Below are 12,681 nucleotides of genomic sequence, written 5' to 3'. Positions count from 1 at the left end.
TGACAAAGGCTACTCCCTGAAGAAGTGGCTAATGACGCCGATCAGGAGGCCAGCTAATGAGGCTGAACGCCAGCCACACTTCGACCAGGGCCATCATCGAGCAAACCATTGGGTTGTTGAAGATGCGCTTCCGTTGCCTTGACCAACCAGGTGGAGCCCTGCAGTATATACCGTACAGGGTCTCCAGAATGGTCGTGGTCTGCTGTGTACTGCACAACATCGCACAGCATTGTGGCTTGCAGCTTCCCGAGGAGCAAGTGACTCAGTTACAGCCCTCCTCAGATGAGGAGAAGAAGGAAGAGGCTGAAGAGGAGGAGGTGGAGGAGGAGCAGGAGGTCAGAGCGCCAGTGTATCGACCAGCAGCAGCAGCACGCGAGCACATGGCTGCCTGGGATGCAAGGGATGAACTTATCCTGGCCAGATTTGCATAGGTTGTCCAAGTTGGCACATGTCCTTGGCTTCATCCTAAGACATCATTGACAATGGACATGACTCTCTGGCCACCTTTCACTCAGGCCACCAACCTGACAACGCAAGTGTGGCGGAGCCCGCACTGTGGAGCTGCCTATGGCGAAAGAACAGATGCCATAATGCCAACATTTTGGCATCAAATCATTTTAATGCTTTCCAACAGGGATGGCATTTCATCAAATCTTGTGGAATGGCAAGCAGCCATAAAAATCAGACTGAAAAAATGATGTCAGCAGAGGCAGGTTTCAGCCAAAACACTAATTGAGCAAGGCCAACCCACACCTCTGAAATCAAGTGGCCAATTATGGGGTGGGGGGGTGGAGAGAAAAAAAAAGAAAAAAAATCGCAATTTAAAAAAAACTATCAGTGGAGGCGGTTTCAAACCCACCCAAACCGAAACCCGCCTCCAGTGGGAAAATCACCCCCAACATGTCTGTGTATTAGCAGAACTCCTATGGTGTTGCTCACGGTGTGTTTTACAACAGCAAGGCAATATTTATTACCCATCCCCTAGTTATCCTGGGTTGCCAGTCCAGTACCATAACCACCAGGCTACTTTACCCTTCTAATACGTTTAAATGAAATTCCTTTGCATGCAATTTTAACTGAAGCCTTTTTATGTTTAAAAGTTGACGGGTTCTTGTTAATGTAGTGAACAAAGAAATTTCATATGACTGTGTTAAGGGTTTGTGCACCGTTGCAAGTTATGGGCCTTCTGTTTTACACTACAGCTCGACACTTTGCTACACAGCCATTCTGTTCCACTGGGCTCATTGTCAAATGCATCCCATCTGGAGAACAGGACACAGCAACCAGATTGGTTTATAGAGAAGACACTAAAAGCACTTGGAACAGGCGTTTGAGCCAGTTGAGCGATGTACTACATCTCCCCATGTGAATTCTTTCCATTACTTGGGTTTTCAATAAGTTATTTGCATTTTATTACAGCAATAGATTTGCTGCTGGAATTTGAAGAAAAATGGTGCTCAGAGATGATTACATTTGGATTTATAAACTGACACAGAATTTGAAAATGGGCAAAGAACTGGAAAAGGGATACAGCAGGAGCAACCACACATCTGGAGTTTATACTACATCTTTAAATAGCCATGCAGATCTATAGTGCGCCAGCTACTATAACTGTGCGCATTGTCGGCTGTCAGTTTATAACGGGGCAAGGTATTCATGGTTTACTTAAACAGACATTCCTTCCTGGTTTCTTCGGGGAAAGAAAACAAGTCAACTTTAATAAAGACTGCTATTTTTCCACTCACCACACTCTGCGGAATGCACTGCATACAAAACAGCAAATATTCAGCTTGTAATATTATTGTGTGAAAATTATATATAGTATGATGGATTTCTTGATCCAGAAATGATCAAAGCCCATGTTACAATAGCAAAATACTACAGACACTGGAAATCTGAAATAACAACAGAAAACGCTGGAAACACTCAGCAGGCCTGGACATAGTTGGAAATGGGGAGAGCATTGGTCTCCTTCTATAAAGTTTGCGTTCTTTTTTACAAATTGTTGTGTAAACTCTCAATTGCTGATACTCCAGTGCAGTAAGGAGGGAATACTTTATGTTGAAGATAATGTCATTCAGACCCTGTCTGCCTGTTCTGCTGGTTCAGATGGGCATTTGCGATCCCACGGCACTATTGGGAGAAGAACAGGGTATTCACCCAGGTGTCTTGGGCAACGTTCCTCCCTGAACCAACATTACCAAGTTGAGATTTATCTGGTCACTTATCTCAACGCACCTGAGGGCTGGCACATCCAGCCATCTACTGGTTAACTGCGGTATCAAAACTACCTTCACCTCCCTCCAGGAATTATGTATTGTTGATGGATGGGGATGGAGCCTTAGAATGGTAAACATGACCACTCTCCTTGCAACCACCTCATGGAGCGACACCTCCACTTTGGCAGTCAAGTTTTTTTTAAATTAGTTTATGGGATGTGGGCTTCGCTGGCAAGGCCAGCATTTATTGCCCATCCCTAAATGCCCTTGAGAAGGTGGTGGTGAGCCGCCTTCTTGAACCACTGCAGTCCGTGCGGTGAAGGTACTCCCACAATGCTGTTAGGTAGGGAGTTCCAGGATTTTGACCCAGCGACGATGAAGGATCGGCGGTATACTTCTAAGTAAGGATGGTGTGTGACTTGGAGGGGAACTTAGAGGTGGTGGTGTTCCTATGCGGCTGCTGCCCTTGTCCTTCTAGGTGGAAGAGGTCGCGGATTTGGGAGGTGCTTCCGAAGAAGCCGTGGCGAGTTGCTGCAGTGTATCTTGTAGATGGTACACACTGCAGCCATGGTACGCCGGTGGTGGAGGGAGTGAATGTTTAAGGTGGTGGGGTGTCAATCAAGCGGGCTGCTTTGTCCTGGATGGTGTCGAGCTTCTTGAGTGTTGTTGGAGCTGCACTCATCCAGGCAAGTGGAGAGTATTCCATCACACTCCTTACTTGTGCCATGTAGATAGTGGAAAGGCTTTGGGACACGCGCCACAGAATACCTAGCCTTTGACATGCTCTAGCTGCCACAGTATTTATGTGGCTGGTCCAGTTAAGGTTCTGGTCAATGGCGACCCACCAGGATATTGATGGTGGGGGATTTGGCGATGGTAATGCCGTTGAATGTCAAGTGGTGGTGGTTAGACTCTCGCTTGTTGGAGATAGTCATTGCCTGGCACTTCTGTGGCGCGAATGTTACCTGCCACTTATCAACCTAAGCCTGAATGTCGTCCAGGTCTCATTACATGCCGGCATGGACTGCTTCAATATCTAAGCAGTTGTGAATGGTGCTGAACACTGTGCAGTCATCAGCAAACATCCCCATTTCTGACCTTATGTTGGAGGGAAAGTCATTAATGAAGCAGCTGAAGATGGTTGGGCCTAGGACACTGCCCTGAGGAACTCCTGCAGCAATGTCCTGGGGCTGTGATGATTGATCTTCAACCACCACAACCATCTTCCTTTGTGCTAGGTATGACTCCAGCCAGTGGAGAGTTTTCCCCCCCGATTCCCACTGACTTCAGTTTTACTAGGGCTCCTTGATGCCACACTCGGTCAAATGATGCCTTGATGTCAAGGGCAGTCATTCTCACCTCACCTCTGGAATTCAGCTCCTTTGTCCATGTTTGGACCAAGGCTGTAATGAGGTCAGGAGCTGAGGGGTCTTGGCAGAATCCAAGCTGGGCATCAGTGAGCAGGTTATTGGTAAGTGCCACTTGATAGCACTGTCGATGACACCTTCCATCACTTTGCTGATGATTGAGATTAGACTGATGGGGCAGTAATTGGCCGGGTTGGATTTGTCCTGCTTTTTGTGGACAGGACATAACTGGGCAGCTTTCCACATTGTCGGATAGATGCCAGTGTTGTAGCTGTACTGGAACAGCTTGGCTGGAGGCGCGGCTAGTTCTGGAGCACACGTCATCAGCACGATAGCCGGGATGTTGTTGGGGCCCATAGCCTTTGCTGTATCCAGTGTGCTCAGCCATTTCTTGATATTACGTGGAGTGAATCGAAGTGGCTGAAGACTGGCTTCTGTGATGGTGGGGACCTCAGGAGTAGGCCAATATGGATCATCCACTCGGCCCTTCTAGCTGAAGATGGTTGCAAACGCTTCAGCCTTGTCTTTTACTCTCACGTGCTGGGCTCCACCATCATTGAGGATGGGGATATTCATGGAGCCTCCTCCCCCCGTTAGTTGTTTAATGGTCCACCACCATTCCTGACTGGATGTGGCAGGACTGCAAAGCTTTGATCTGATCTGTTGATTGTGGGATCGCTTAGCTCTGTCTATAGCATGCTGCTTCCACTTTTTAGCACGCAATGTAGTCCTGTGTTGCAGTTTCCCCAGGTTGGCACCTCATTTTTAGGTACGCCTGGTGCTGTTCCTGCCATGCTCTTCTACACTCCTTATTGCACCAGGGTTGGTCCCCTGGCTTGATGGTAATGGTAGAGTGAGGGATATGCCGGGCCATGAGGTAACAGATTATGGTGGAATACAATTCTGCTGCTGCTGATGGCCCACAGCACCTCATGGATGCTCAGTTTTGAGCTGCTAGATCTGTTCTGAATCTATCTCATTTATCACGGTGGTAGTGCCACACAACACGATGGAGGGTGTCCTCAGTGTGAAGGCGGGACTTCGTCTCCACAATGACTGTGTGGTGGTCACTGCTACCAATACTGTCATGGACAGATGCATCTGCGACAGGTAGATTGGCGAGGATGAGGTCAAGTAGGTTTTTCCCTCATGTTGGTTCTCTCACCACCCAGACTGGCAGTTATGTCCTTCAGGACTCTGCCAGCTCGGTCAGTAGTGGTGCCACCGTGCTTTTCTTGGTGATGGACATTGAAGTCCCCCACCCAGACTCTATTCTGTGCCCTTGCTACTCTCAGTGCTTCTTCCAAGTGGTGTTCAACATGGAGGAGTACTGATTCATCAGCTGAGGGAGGGCGGTAGGTGGTAATCAGCAGGAGGTTTCCTTGCCTATGCTTGACCTGAAGCCATGAGACTTCATGGAGTCCGGAGTAAATTTTGAGGACTCCCAGGGCCACTCCTTCCCGACTGTATACCATTGTTCCGCCACCCCTGGTGGGATGATTTGATGGATTTGAAGGATGGGAGGTTGGGAGGGAGGGTTGAGTCCCCTGTGGCTTCAGCAGATGTGGAGGCCCCTTGCTCACTTTCCTGCTGCTCTTGTCTTGACACCTTTGGCGGGTGTCCTCTGGGGTGGCGAGCCTGTAAGGGCTCGTCAACAGTTTGCTGCTCCTGCGGCTGTGCAGGGGTTGAGATGTCTCTCTCACTTGGGTGTGGACTCCGGTGGGGCTCTGACCGAGGACTCTACAGTGGCATGGAAGTGTGAGCGCCTGGAGGAGCCCCCACTTCCCTCTCATGGGTCAGCTCCCCCTCCACGCCTGCAAGTGGCTGGAGAACACCTTGCTGTACATCAGGGGGGCCATGGGGACCCGTATCTGCAATGGCAGTCCTACTCAGAAGGACTTCCATGAAGGTTTGGTTTCTATGTTCAATAGATGCCCATCGCTCAAGAGATGTCATTCTATTCTGAACACTCACCATGTTTTCCATACCCTGGCGACTAACCTCCTCCATGGCCGTAGCCCTCCTATCTTCTACTGTAGCCAGCCTTACCATGGAGGCAGCAATCATTTCCACGTAGGTAGCCATCCTTTCCGTGTTGATGCGCCAATGACTCCACAAAGGCTCTGCTCATGTTCGCTATGGACTCCTGCATTCGCTCCACACTCGCAGCGACCCTAGAGACAAAACCTGCCAGAGACTCCTGCATCTGTGCATGGAGTTCCATCACCTCTGATCTTATGGATGGACTCAGAGGCAGAGGGTCGACATGCAGCTGTGCCGAGCTGGCAGAGCCCTGCGCCCTCCGACAAGGACTCGCCACTGCTGTCGCTGTCTCCACAATCTGCTGATGCTCACTTGTGAGCTGTGATACACCAGGTGACTACTCTATGTCCCGAAGGTCCCACCGAGGTGTGAGTGTCTGCGCTGGTGCTGGGTGCGCTTATTTCTGCTAACGCTGTGCCCTCAGAGGTTGCAGCTTCCTCCGAGGAGTCTGGAAGCTCAGGCTCTTCCTCCTGGACAGTGGGGACGGGGGCTCTCGATGGTCCTGTGGGGGAGTAAAGGAAAGAGTTAGAGATGTGAGGTCAAGGTTACATGCACATTGCATATTGCAGATGATCATAAGTCTATTTGTTATAGCTTCAGAATCATTATCAGAGACTCATGCAATGTCAATGAGATGGAAAACTATTCTGTCACCAGCTTGCTGTGATGCACCCGTCTGTCCATCCCCAACCTGCACATCTTTTTCAACCCCGACAATTTCCAGGACGGCTTCCTCCCAGGGGGTGAGCTGGGCTAATGATGGTGGGCCTCCTCCTGCCCTGGCTCTTTCCCTTTTATTGTGAGCTCTCTTCCTTTTATTGTGAGCTCTCTTTTCCTGCAATGAGGGAGACAAGTGGAGGTTGAGTGAGACTAGTTATGTGATTGTGAGCATAGAGAGAGGGAATGGGTAAGGGTGCATGGATGCAAGTGTCAAGTGGGATGTGGAGGAAGAGATTGCTAAAGCTGAGTGCTGGTGAGGAAAGGCAATGGGGATCAGATTGAGGGTGATGGGAACTTCATACTTACTTTTCCAGTGCGTTGAAGGTCATGGAATCTTTTCCTGCACTGCATCCAGGTGCGCCGTGTGACCCCCAAGGAGTTGACCTCCCCGGCCACCTGTATCCATACAGCCTTGGTCTGACTGGGAGGCCTCCTCCTCCCTGATGAAGGGAACAGGACCTCCCTGTGGGCCCTAGCTCCATCCACCAATGCCTGTAGTGCTGCCTCGTCAAACTTAGGAGCTGCTCTTGGCCTCCCGCTGGCCATTGTTCCTGCAGGTTCCTGTGCCATCAAATGGAGAAAGCTTGGCAGCCTGCAGAAGAAGCAAGACTTGCTGTGGACCTTAAATGCAGCAGCAATGATGACATCATCGGAGGGGACTTTCAGTCATGAGAAACCCATTTGCAAAGGCTTCCCACACGTTGGAAATCAATTGGCCAATTGAGTTAAAATTGCATCAATCTCCCACATCCATTTAGATTCGTGTGGGAAACACGAAATTCGGGGAACACGCCAATAGCCCAAAGCCGAGTTAAAATCGAGGCCATAGAGTTATACAGCACAGAAAGAGGCCCTTCGGCCCATCGTGTCTGCGCCGGCCATCAAGCCCTATATATTCTAATCCCATTTTCCAGCACGTGGTCTGTAGCCTTGTATGCTATGGCGTTTTAAGTGCTCATCTAAATGCTTCTTGAATGTTTTGAGGGTTCCTCTACCACCTTTTCAGGCAGTGAGTTCCAGATTCCAACCACCCTCTGGGTGAAAAAGTTTTTCCTCAAATCCCCTCTAAACCTCCTGCCCCTTACCTTGAAACTATACCCCCTGGTTATTGACCCCTCTACTAAGGGAAAAAGTTCCTTTCTATCTCCCTCATAATTTTGTACACCTCAATCAGGTCTCCCCTCAGCCTTCTCTGCTCAGGAAAACAACCCCAGCCTGTCCAGTCTCTCTTCATAGCTGAAGCGCTCCAGCCCAGGTAATATCCTGGTGAATCTCCTCTGCACCCTCTCCAATGCATCCTTCCTATAGTGTGGAGATCAGAACTGCACACAGTATTCCAGCAGTGGCCTAACTAGCGTTTTGTACAGCTCCATCATAACCTCCCTGCTCTTATATTCTATGCCTCAGCTAATGAAGGCAAGTATCCCATATGCCTTTTTAACCACCTTACCTACCTGTCCTGCTGCCTTCAGGGAGCTATGTACATGCACACCAAGGTCCCTCTGATCCTCTGTCCTTCCGAGGGTCCTACCATTCATTGAGTATTCCATTGCCTTGTTAGTCCTCCCAAAATGCATCACCTCACACTTTTCAGGGTTAAATTCCATTTGCCACTGTTCTGCCCATCTGACCAAACCGTCTATATCGTCCTGTAGCCTGAGGCTTCCCTCCTCACTATTTATCACTCCACCAATTTTCGTGTCATCTGTGAACTTACTGATCATACCTCCTACATTCATATCTAAATCATTAATGTACGACATTTTTATGACAATCCGATAGTTTCATGGTCACCATTACTGATACTAGCTTTTTATTTCAAATTTATTTAATTGAATTTAAATTCCCCAGTTGCCATGGTGGGATTTGAACTCACAGCTCTGCATCATTAGTCCAGGCCTCTGGATTACTAGCCCAGTGACATTACCACCACTATGCTACCGTTCCCGTGGAGTTGGGTGCAGTGCTGCTCCATCATTTGCCTGTAAATTTGTGCCTGCATTTGTCAAGGGGTCTCTCTTAATAACCCTCTCCCTTTCCAGCGTTGGCAAAGGCTGACAAATAGGTTAAAATGCAAGGATTTCTGCCTCTTATTCTGACATTTGCCTTTTGTTGTATGCGCCTCTTTAAATTTCACTTCCACCACTACTGCAAGCATTCAAATTTGCATCTCAAGCAAAACAATGCGTTGCCCAAGGAAAGTTATGTGCAAGCAGCACGCTTCACTTTGGGTGAGGTTTTGTGCCCGTTTCTAACCATTTAAGAGTAAACTGCACCAGTGGTGGAAAATCGACCGCAGTGCTTTAGTGAGTGGATTTAAAAGTGAACGGCTTACAAAATTGCTCTGACAAAGCAGCACAAGAAACTACATGGACGATAGCAAAATACTGCAGATGCTGGAAATCTGAAATAACAACATAAAATGCTGGAAAAATTCAGCAGGCCAGGCAACATCCGTGGAGAGAAAATAGAGTCGACGTTTCGGGCCTAACCCTTTTTTCAAAACTGGAAAGGAAATTAAATAGATCGAAAGGCAGGGCTGGGAGAGAACAAAAGAAGTGAAGACATTAAGAGGTATTCAAAACGAGACGAGATGGTGATAGGACTAGTGGAGACAAAAGACAAGAAACTACATCTTCCTTCAAAAAAAATTGAAAAACCTAACTCTTCAATCACGCTTTCAGTCGCCAGTCCCTTTAATTTTTCTCCCATCCCTTCCTCAGGGTTCATCTCGTTCTTCTACACTTTACAAGTGCAAGCAAGCTGCTGCTATTGTTGTGGTTGCAGGAACAAGACACTTAAAGAGTGAAACGTGTTGGAAAAGAACATTTCAACTTAGGAGCTTCACTATTTTCTTTTGATGATAATCATAAAAATCTTTTTATCAGAAAATGGGGAGAAAAAATCTGGCATCTCCCAGTAAACTTGGGGAATGTTGCCAGATATAGAGTTATTACAGTGAAAGAATGATGGCAGATGTTCCCCCAGAAATGCTTCTAATGAAATGCAGACGTTTCTATTAATTGCATTTCCCAAATTCTTGTGCCTCTAAAGAATTTCTTCAGTCCTGTTACTATCAGAGTTTATTATCTTCTGATAATCCATCCAATTTTTCAGCCACTGATGTCAAAATTGTTAAGATTTTCATCCCACCCCGATTTTTCACTCTTCCTTTCTTTAAAACACCATTTTGTGTCATTGCCTGAATAAGGCCTCAGAATATATGTAAAATATTCAAATGAACATGTGATGCAGTTTTCTGGCCTTAGCACTTTGAATAGAGCAAGCGAGCTCCATGGAATTATGCTCTAGTCGGGAAAAACTTTGGATGCTTTTTGTTGTTGTTACACTATTAGAATTATCTATTTAACATTTTTATTAATATAGATTTCTGCATTTTTTGGGGAGGAAATGGAGCAAATTTTATTTACTCCTTGTGGTAAGCTTGGTCTTAAACAGATCAAAAAAGATAAAAGAAAGGCACATAAAAGAAAAAGGACTTGCATTTACGTGGCGACTTTCATGGCCTCAGGATGACCCAAAGCGCTTTACAGCCAAACATAGAAACTAGGAGCAGGAGTAGGCCATTCGGCCCTTCGAGCCTGCTCCGCCATTCAACGAGATCATGGCTGATCATCCAAACCCTAGCACCCGGTCCCTACACCGACAGCCATCCCACCCAAGCCCTATCCCCGTAACCCCACGTATTTAATCCCCCCTAACACTAAGGGCCAATTTTTATCATGGCCAATCAACCTAACCCGCACATCTTTGGACTGTGGGAGGAAACCGGAGCACCCGGAGGAAACCCACGCAAACACGGGGAGAATGTGCAAACTCCACACAGACAGTCACCTGAGGCTGGATTTGAACCCTGGTCCCTGGCGCTGTGGGGCAACAGTGCTAACCACTATGCCACTGTTTCTCTCTCCACAGATGCTGCCTGACCTGCTGAGTATCTCCAGCATTTTCTGTTTTTATTTCAGATTTCCAGCATCTGCAGTATTTTGCTTTTGTATTAATGTTTTTAGTGATGTTGATTGAGGAATAAATATTGGCCTGGACACCAGGGAGAACACCCCTGCTCTTCTTCGAATAGTGCTATGAGATTGTTTATGTCCATCTGCAAAGACCAGCTTAAATTTATTGATTTGGAAATTAGTCAGGAGACAGGAGGGGCTTTTTTCCAGGTGTTAATTGATTTGTACGTCATCTAGGAATCAATTTATCTCCAATTAGTTCTTTACAGCAATTTGGGGGAAATAGTTAATCCTGGGCATGTTCTCCCTTACACAGCACACATAAAAGATACAGGTTTCAGATTATAAAAGATTTGATCTGCTTATAGAAGCCTTCTTTTCACCATGAACACAAACCAGAAGTGTTGCGGGATAGCCTAAGCCATTGGGTGGAAAAATGGCCTCCGATTTGCTGACAACTAGCTGAGAAACAAGTTTTTTGGCCAATCAAGTGCCAGTAATCTAAAGATCGACATGGCGAACCTTCACACAGGAAAGGGGGAAAGAGATGCTGCAGGTCACGCTACATCCACAGTACAGAAAGAGTTAAAATATGTTTACTACATAAGGTTAAAAGCTACACGTGACATTTGACTAACTTCATTACTGTAATAATCGTGTTTGTTTCAGGAGCAACGAGTTGAAAACATTTAAAAAACGATTTTGAGGGAGACTGGAATTTTTTTTAAACCTGTTGGCAGGGTTATTATCGGGGAATAATATGACTACATCAAAATGCACAAAATAACACTTCTCCGCAGCCACATGAGCCACATCAGTAACCTGCTCACATCACAGTACACGCGGGGATCAGGGATATGCCAGAAAACTGGGAGTGGGAAGTTTCCACAAATAACAAACTATTAAACGTAATGGGCAGGAAAGAGGACAATATGGAAGCTTTATCTCTTTGTTGGAAAGTCTTGTTGCAGAAGGAATGTTGGGCAGGGTTTGGAATGAGTTTGTAATTCAAAACTTGGAACACAATAAACAAATTTACAGCAAAAAGTCTTTTTATGAAAAAAAAACTTGAAAGAAATGCAACGGGAGGCGACGGCAAGTAATTTCCAGGCTCCTACTCACCTTAAAGAAGTATTCTCTTCATGGTGGAGCATTATTTCAATTGGAATTATGTCGCTTCATAAGTCTTAATCATCTGCAAATACCAGTTTCCCCCCAACTTCCTGCTCAGTGAAACATTACAAGGAATAGCATGCACTATAATGAGAGAAAATTGGTTAAAAGAAAATTCACAATCTTAAAAAAAGCTAATGCCATTTTGGTACCAAATTTGTGAACACACTGCCCTTGTATATAAATATGAAATGCTGGAAACACAGCAGGTCTGTCACTAACCAAAATTAGAAAAGGCAAGTTAACTTTTTGGATGTACACCTCAAGTGTTAACCTCTCTCCTCTCTATCCAGGTGCTCATGGAGCTGCTGTGTATTCAAACAATTTTAATTTTTATTCCAAACTTCCAGCATTTGCAGTTTTTTTCTTTTTATCTCCTTGGGCATACAAAAGAATTTGAACACCACAAATGTGGTTGTCCCCTTCCCGACTCTCCAGCTCTGTCCAATTTTTGTTCTAAGCCTCATGTGGTGGAAATTCAATTTTCATTATGGCCAGACCAAACATCTTTAAATTTCCATTACACCAGCTATTTCTAGAGGAGCTCAGCTTCGGGCATTTTTGAAAACAACCAGCTGGAGATGTTTCAGGTTAAGCATGTTTACAAGTAATATATTGACATTCTTTTTTAAATGAACTTCAGAGGCCGAGAGAGAAAACCTAACAGCAATTAGCAGTGACCTGACTCAACTCAGAACATAGAATCATGCAGCACAGAAGGAGGCCATTCGGCCCATCGTGCCTGTGCCTGCCTTTGAAAGAGCGATCCAATTAGCCCCACTCTCCTGCTCCTTCTCCATAGCCCTGCAATTTTTTCCTTTTCAAGTATATATCCAATTCCCTTTTGAAGTGTAAGTATACTACCTCCGTTTCTAGAATATTTTTCAACAAAAAATTAAGTCAATTCTGGCAGAACCTGAATGCTCACATTGAAATTGCATTTTAACTTTGCTCAGGAGTTTGTTTGATGCTCAGTTGGTAAATGCATCACATAATTTGGTATTGAGCATTACGCTCCCAATTCTACACTCTGATTTGTGCTGAGTTAGTTGCTTAGCCAGGGCAGTAGTTGGGAGTGCCACAACTGGCTTCAGAGTACCCCTAGCTTAAGGAAGGAAAAAATATCAGCCAGGTTCTCCACTTCTAAGCACTATTCAGCTGGAATGCACATGTGGGTAC

This window comes from Somniosus microcephalus, chromosome 20, assembly GCF_052327205.1.
Source record: "Somniosus microcephalus isolate GS21.2 chromosome 20, FLI_Smic_1.0, whole genome shotgun sequence".
Taxonomy (NCBI): Eukaryota; Metazoa; Chordata; class Chondrichthyes; order Squaliformes; family Somniosidae; genus Somniosus; species Somniosus microcephalus.
The sequence above is the reverse complement of the archived record's forward strand: the minus strand, read 5'-3'. Positions refer to the sequence as shown.